This window comes from Perna viridis, chromosome 6 (assembly GCF_037379345.1).
Source record: "Perna viridis isolate PV_CMFRI_1.1 ecotype Kerala chromosome 6, ASM3737934v1, whole genome shotgun sequence".
NCBI lineage: Eukaryota > Metazoa > Mollusca > Bivalvia > Mytilida > Mytilidae > Perna > Perna viridis.
In genome coordinates, this window is record NC_142450.1 from 13,811,605 (window position 1) to 13,820,273 (window position 8,669).

Consider the following 8,669-nt stretch of genomic DNA (forward strand, 5'->3'; position numbering starts at 1 on the left):
AAAACCCGTAAGATTTATTTGAAATCTGATTGGATAATGCAGGAAGACTTTTTTAAGGAATTAAATTTTAAAAAACTGAAATTTGACCAAAAAAGTTGAATTTTTTAAGGTGTGGCCTCTTTGACTCCTTATGACTTGAAAACCATAAGAGAAACAGAAATCTGAATAAAAAAACAAATTCAGGAATCCAATACCATATACCGATACAATTTTTTTAAAACTAGACCAAATATTTTGAAATTTTGTCACCACTCCAATGTTGTATCACCTTTAATCCAAAGTCTACTCTGTAAATAGTTTTAAAACAAAATTTAAAAAGAAACACATTGACTTTTGAATCATCAAAATCATATTGACTTTTGAATCATCAAAATCATATTGACTTTTGAATCATCAAAATCAGATTTAGAATATACTTTCTTTTATTCTAATGATAACACTAACTTTACCTCTTTTAAACCCTTATTTTTAAAGTGGGGTGCAAAAACCTCCAAAAACATTATGGCTTTCCACCAAGTCCCAAGGAACAATGTGTGAAAATTTCAAAAAGACCAGACAAGTTTTACCGAAGTTAACATCAACAAATACAGGGTGAATATATGACCAACAAAATTTGTTGTTGTATACAACTAAGTTAACTAGTCAGATAATTAAGTCTTCTGGTATGTTAAATAGGTCAGATAACTAAGTGACAACTTGTAATAAATGGCGAGCAACGTTTTTAAGAAGACTTATACGTTTAATGTAATAGCACTGATTCAAGTTAATTGAACAATATTATCTAGATTGCACAAACAAATTAAACACTATTTTTAAAAAATAAACTATTTGTGTAATGGTGTGAAATTGAACACTTTTAAAACGGAGATAGCTCATTTTGCTAATTATTCTATTATATTTTTGCATCTTCTGAAACTTCTAAGATGAAATAACTGTCAATTTGCTTTCAATGGACCTTAAAATATTTGCCCACATTGTCAAATTAGTATGTTTTTCCTAAGTAAGATACATTACTTTTCAGTTTTGCTTCATTCTTATAGATTCCATTACTATAAAATAGCACATAAAAAATTCAAAGAAATTGATTTTAAAAGATCAAAGAGTACCTTCATATGGCAAAATAATATCTTGCCGTTGCAAGATAAAATGAAACTGAAACCACAGATGAAAGGAAAGTTGACAATTCTGAATGAAAAATCATCACGTTTGTCGTAAAGTTTGGTCAATAATTTACCATTATCATCGATCTCTGAGAGTAAGTTAAGATATAAGGCAGGCTTCACAGTGTCTGTAGTATCCTTTATCTCAAGTTCTTTGGGGTAGATGCGATGTATCAAATCGCCAATGCTAGGTTTGTTTAACAATAATACATCTATATAGCGGAAACGGAGATTAAAGAATCTAGCTAAACGATGTTCTTTCTTCCGGATCGGATCAGTTATAAAGTCAGCCTCATACGAATGAAGGAATAGGTCAGCAAGTAGAGGGTATTTATAGGTAGAAAATAGTCAAGTAGTCAACCCAAGTATTCCGTTAGAGAACCACACTGAGACATGATCGGACGGTCTGTTACAGATAAAATCTAAATTGGTTATTATGTTTAGTGTATTTTTGATAGAGTCTGTCATATTTGTTGTTTTTAAACCCTTGTTGAAACTCTGCATGCTCCGAATGTAGGTGATCGGGGATCCCATCTTATTGTGGGCTGTAAGGTTACATACTATGTAAAAAAAAGCCTGACCGTGAACCAACGTCTGCTATGCATTATGAAAAAAATGGTGATCTAATACAGAGTAATTCATTCATATGGAAATAACATATTTTAGTAATAATTTCGACTCCTGCCAAGTATATTTCTTGTAAATAGTGTAGTAATGTAGATATATAATTGTTATACATATTACACATGTAGATATGACAACACCTATAGAAAGAGTATTTTGTTCCTAATTTATACCCATTTTTTCTAATTTTGATTTACGTATACCTTAATGTATAACATGTCCTAGTTAAGTCACGAAAACATGTATAAAGACCACGAACTGGGCATGCTTTTTCTTTTTTTATGAATTTCTATATTAATTCATTGATTTTTTTCTAAATTGCAAAAGTTGGTAAAAGGGGCCTTGTATAAAAATGAATAAATTTGACAATTCTATCGTCTAAGTCCTTTAATTTTAGTTATTTCAAATAAATAAAGAATATACATACAAATCCACTACTTTTTACAACCATTTGACGAATGCAGTAGTTAAAGAAACGAATGTTTTATTTAAAAAATGAGTTATTTTGAGTTGTGTCGAAAAACGTCATAATATATATCATTTAATATTGTATTCAATTCACAATAGTAGTTGTTTACGATAATTAAAGAAGGACATTTTCATACCTTTTCATTGTCTTGGGAATCATATCTAAAAAAAAAACATTTTTTCTTGAAATTACCCCTGCCATTTTACCCCCATTTCCCATAAAACTGGACCACCTCCGACTTTAACGTTAAGTTTTATTTTAAAGTAGAAATATTTTTTTCTTTCAAATGATGTATAAATTAGGTGTGTTCTTCCGGTGCATTAAAATCTTATTTTTCACACTGAAATCGCTGCACTGTAGGGAGTAGCATTATGACAGGTTTCACTCAACCTACATTTAAAACACAATATAATTTTTGTCATAGAAACCAATGTTTGTATTGTATAGTAATGGGTGTCAGATATTATATAGGAAGTCCTTTGCAACCAATTATACTGAATTTTGATAACATAAAATATGCTGTCATGAAAATTCCTTAAATCCAAAGGGGGTTGATAATGCTTTATTAAACTAGTCTAACCCGACCGCAGGTTTCATACACTGACCTCAGATAGTAGATGTGTATTCGTGTCGTTACATTGCTTCGTTATTTCAATATTCATCGTTCAGTTAACATGGAATTTACTACTTCTATATATAATGTATTTGAATCTTTAACGTCCTAAATATCTGGTTCTAATGCTGCTGATGAGAAGTTTCAACTTGAAACACGTGGACAACATATTACAATTGGCAATGTAAATTTGATATTTGTCCTCATTATCATGTTAGACGAATAATAGAGATTCTGAAGCATTTTTAACTATAACCGCATGGGTATATTGACACCATTTCAATGAGGTTTTGACACAACTGTAATTTTTTGCAGACAATAATTTTAAAAAGATAGATACGAAAAAGAGGACGCTTATCCTACCGGATATACTGGTCCTTACTCCAAGTTTTAGTGGAGGCTGGGCTGCTTATTTACTTTTGTTTTATGTGCAAGTTATTTTTGTCGTTTCATGTTCCTTGTGTTTGTGATTTACTATGTATAGTCACTTCTCAAGATTGTATTTACACTTTACTGCGACTGCTGTACAGTGGATTCCGCGAGCCGTTGACAGTTTCTGAGTATAATGGTTGATCGCGATGTATGGGCTGAATTTTTACTGATTGTTTCCAATTCCTGGATAGATTATTTGAATCCAAATTCTTTTAAATTCATCAATACAAAAGTTTAAAAAATCGGTTTTTTTTAACGTTCTTCATATGGAGTTGTTTGCTTTTTACAGGACTTTATGAGCGATGCAAACCAACTAGTTTCTTCAAATAAACAAATGTATCATTTTGTTCACTAACGAGATGAAATGGAGGATACACTTAGTTCCAAAAACAGAAGTATTTTGCGTTATTTGCCTTTGACTTTCAGAAGACGAATCTTCATTTTTTTGTTTGAAATTGCACAAGGAATTTATAATATCAATTTAAATGAGAAATTTGTGCCTTTTTAAGCATCAGTGTTGGCAGTCTTGTAAGATGTTAGTCTAAAGTACTGTGCATTGTGTATGACATGATGCTACATGTAGTAAATACATTGAAGCTGACCCGGTCAAATATGTAACGCTCCATTTGGCGTTCTACTATTTGTTCCTCAGTTTATATTATTGATAAAATAAGAACACACGTTTCATGATTTTTTTCTGTTAGTGTAGTTTTATATCCCGCAATATAAATGGTGATTCCATACATACTTGATGAAATGTCCTCTTCTTTGTCGTGTTGGTGCTGCACTCACAGGTAGCAATCAAACAGATGAATGGAAAATGTGCTTTCATTTTTTTATGTTAGTGGTGGAGCATTTAACATTTTATATATTTGATGCCAGCGAGTCATATACATACTGATATTTACCTTATACCTTAGGACCTAGGACGCTTACCCTACCGGTGCACCTGGTCCATGCTCCCATTTTTTAGTGGAGTCCGAGTTGCTCATTTACTTTTGTTACTTTGTTTGTATGATTTTAGTTGCTTTGTGTTCTTTGTTGTGTGTGTCTGTTTTCCATGTCTGGTCTTTGTCCCTGGATTACGTTCTTTTGATTACCACAATAACCTTGGTTCCCTTAATTACTCTTTCTTAGAGTTTATTAGAAAAATTGATATAGCAATTTACGCTATTCGTGTAGTACATTCCTCTTTGAATCCATGTAACATAGAAATAGTACATGCAGGATGCGAAGGTATATGTTGAACGATTGGGCACAAAGTTGTGAAAAAAAACTTGTTACACCTCAATTTTACTAAACATATATTATAATGTAGTATGGTTCAATAAAAACGATATTCAATCTGACAGATGTTTGCTACTATGTACCTCATCAGCTTCGCTGGTATTTGATTGTTTGCCACATAAGCTTACATGAAGTGCTGGTAAAAAATACCATTTCCATTACAAGTCTATAATATAATTCAATTGAAGGAAACGATTATATAAAAAAGCCAGAAAAAAAAACTATTAAAAATACCCACACTGTAGAAAAGTCTGTAATAGACGATGGCAAATATTCCTGTTTAATTTTATTTAAATATTACTCCGTAATAACTGACTGAGACTTGAATTTAAAAATGACCTATGAAATTTCAAATCGTGCAATAGTACGGTTAAACAATATATGTTACATGCTAAACAGGTTTCGTTTAAAATTATAGTTTACAAATTTTTAAGGAAATAAGAAGTAAAAAATGATGACCAAAATAAAGATTTTGTTGTTGTTTACAATGTTTTATCATCAACGAATCAGATCAATGAATGATTATGAATGAAAGAAAGCTGTTTGCCGAACCCAAAGAAATTGTTTTATTTCGACTCTAATTACTTATAGAAATGTGGAATACCTAATTTACAATGAAAAAAAATATATTCCATATCACGAAAACGTGTTCAAGTGGCATACAAAATCTATAACCCAAGAGTATCATTTTTTTTTTATTGATATCTTGTTTTTGATTTTGCTGAACCACAATTCAAATGCAATCCATAGGACGAAATGAGCTTATTAGGTAAGTACTATGAATGGTATTCGATTGTATTATATCGTCGAGTCAACCCAAGCAAAGTTACATAGGATTCGGGTGTTTACCTGCAAAGAAATAACAATGTTTGAAAACAATCTGTGTTTGATTGTCTAATTTGTGTTGTAGTTCCGTTCCATTGTTTATTTGTTTTTGGTTTGGTTTTATATTGTTTCTGTTTGTTTGTTTGTTTGTTTTGCAAATATCAAACTGACGGTCAAATAGTCATTTCGAATTTTTGAAAAATATATCGAAAGCTAAATTTCTAAGAATGAAGAAGTATTTATTTATCTAAATTTTAAAATATAATGCGGTCATTATCAGATTGACAGTTTTATCAAATGAGCGACTGTTTGAATATCATTGGACCGTCAGTTAATGTGTCATTTTTTTCCTTTTATGTTTTTATTTGCTAAATCATATTTGGATAAATGTAAAAATAGTGGTTATAGTAAAACAAAACAGATAAACAGACTTACATCTAACAATAATAGGGGAAAGTTTTGGAAACTTGGTTTATCCTAGCTTCGATCAGTCGTACAAAATTTTACTGAAATTGTGTCTAGATATTAAGATATTTTATACAATAACCGCTAAAGGATAACTAAACCTAAGATTTTATATGCGAGAGTCGGATACTACATCTCTGTGAAAATATTTCCTCAACCATTTCTAGAATTAGTCCTACCAGAAACTACTGTCACCACAATGAGAACAGTACTAGAACAAGCCCTAAGAGAGACGACTTTTGTTAGGACATTATCTTAAACAGACCATTTGAGCTAGCTCTTATAATCCTATTAATGGGTTAGAATATATTCTTCTGACACTTATTTATCTGATTTTGAGTGGAAAGGGCGGATTCGATCAGTAACGGATTCAGGAAACTGCTTAAAACTGCTATCGTCTTTTTAAATGATCTGTTTAAAATGTTATTAATAGCATGTAGTGTAGCAATGTTTCAACTTTGAATTAAAAAAAACCGCGTAGTATAGTACACTGAATCGAAGATCGTATAGTACACTGAATCGAAGATCGAAACGACTTGACTTGTAATAGTTCAGTTCTAACTTACCATGATTTATGTTTAAACTGTATTACACTTCCTGTTTTTCTTGTCCTGAATATAAGTTCTTCAATGCCTGTCGGTGGTCCTGCACTTGACTGTTGCAATAACACGGCGATTATTGTGAAGATAATCAATTTAAACTCCTTATAAAACTGCATCATGCTCCTTTTTTCTGTAAACAATGAGAAGTAAACAAAAATACAAAAAACATTCTATCATATTAATAATTCATTGTGGTTTAATTTCTATGATCAAAACTCATACATCGAAAATTAAATTAATATTGTACCTTAAAAGAAATTTAAAAACCGTAAACCGTATACAAAATGCTAATGTTATGGAACTCATTGGTGTTTAAAGCAAACGTTTAACACGTGGTGTAAGTGTCATTCTCTGTAAGGATCAGGCAGTGGCTGAAACATGGTATGAAAACAAAACCCATTTTGAAAGTTTCATATCATCTTGGTAATCAAGTTATAATTTCATTTAAATGCACTAAAATGAATATATCAAGAGCATTTAACTCTGTCAAAAACCTTATTTTTCTATCTTTCTTTCTAAAATTTTGTGAGCAAATACATGTAATGGTCTTTTCAAACAGAGAAAACATTTTTGAGTGAAATCATATTTTCAGATCGTTGGGATTTTGACAGGCATTTGTCTGATTTTTTTTTCTATTAAGCCTGATTCTTGCCAAGACTTACACTTAATATTCAGTGTAACCTTAGAAGTGTTTTGACCTATTTGCATTAAGACTGCGTTGGCCACTTAGTTTACACTATAATGAAGATATGAGACAAATGTTGAAAGTTATACTTTTACCCTTGAACGTGACAATCATTACCTCATTGCTCTTGTTTTTTATATTGTCTTTCTAAACAATTTAAGAAATGGGTAAGCAATATAGAGATGTAGTATAGATCAAGGACAGTAATATCAAATGGATTTAAACTTGGGGAAATTTGAGCCTTTCTCAGCTACAGTGTTGGCAGACTTGTAACATGGTGTATAGTGCATTGTGTATGATATGGTGCTATTATATGTTAAATCTACATTTAACGCGGACAATAATTTGACGGTCCATTTGGCGTGGTAACGATAATTTTGGATTTTGCTTTGGTCTACTTCTGTTTCCCAATTTATATTAATTGTTATACATTGTAATCAGAACACATTTTTCATTGTACTTTATTTTCCTGTTGGGTAGTGCATTTTTATATCCCGGACATTTGATAATTTCTTATATACTTGATGAAATGACATCTACTCTACGAATCGATGTTGCATTCACAGGCGGCAATTAAAGCGATGTAGTGAACGTTCAAAACCCAGGCATTGGGTGGCACATGCCAAATTTTGAAAAAAATATTCATTTCATATCACTAATGCATCTTCTTGTTAAGGTTGAATGTTCGTATTTGATTATATGCAACGGTTAAAGAGAAGGAAATCACATAAAAAGGGAGATAACTCTTTAAATTAAGAGAAAAAATAATTTATACTATTTGACATACATATGATATAAACATTACATGAAAAAAAAAATGTAATGGATAAAATTTACCCTGTGGCAACCAAATCATAGGATCTGCCTGATTTTTTATTTTTGCATAGACAGTCTTCTAAATGTTTGTTGTTAGTGATGCATTTAACAATTTAACATTCTATATATTTGCTGCCATTTACCTAATACCCTTGTCAGAGTCTACTGAAAAATAATGAAGCAATTTACGCTATTCGTGTAGAACAGTCATCTTTGAATCCATGTAACATAGATATAATATTTACTGTATGCGAAGGTTTATGTTGAAAGATTGTGCCCAGAACTATCAAAGAGTAATCAAGGGAACCAATATTCTAGCGGAAATCAAAATAATGTAATCCAGGGACAAATACCAGACGTGGAAAACAGACACACACAACAAAGAACATCAAATAACCTTGATAATACATGCAATGTGAGCCCCTGGTGGTGGAATGGGGGTACCCCTGGCGTGTTACACGCTGGGGTTGTCAGGCTATAATATGGAAAACCTGATCGCAAACCATAGTGGTGCACCGTATTGGGAAAGACACCACGTTCCTCGCACGTTAAAGAACCCTAGTGTGGTATTCGATAGGAGTAGGAACCTTTGCGTTCCGCCTGACTATAGCTGAAATATTGCTGCTCCGACGTTAAACCCCAATAATCAATCCTTTCTTTAGCTGAACTGCAACAATTCAAATATAATCCA

General features: G+C 31.6%; 1 long non-coding RNA gene across 1 annotated transcript; it reads right to left on the minus strand.

Annotated features, from left to right (window-relative positions):
• Positions 1-4,581: 4,581 nt before the first annotated feature.
• Positions 4,582-6,791, minus strand: LOC148613735 (uncharacterized). Its single transcript, XR_015923150.1, has 3 exons — positions 6,725-6,791; positions 6,442-6,607; positions 4,582-5,434 (listed from the first exon to the last, which is right to left on the minus strand). It is a non-coding gene; the product is annotated as an uncharacterized LOC148613735 (long non-coding RNA).
• Between the last annotated feature and the right edge of the window lie 1,878 nt (positions 6,792-8,669).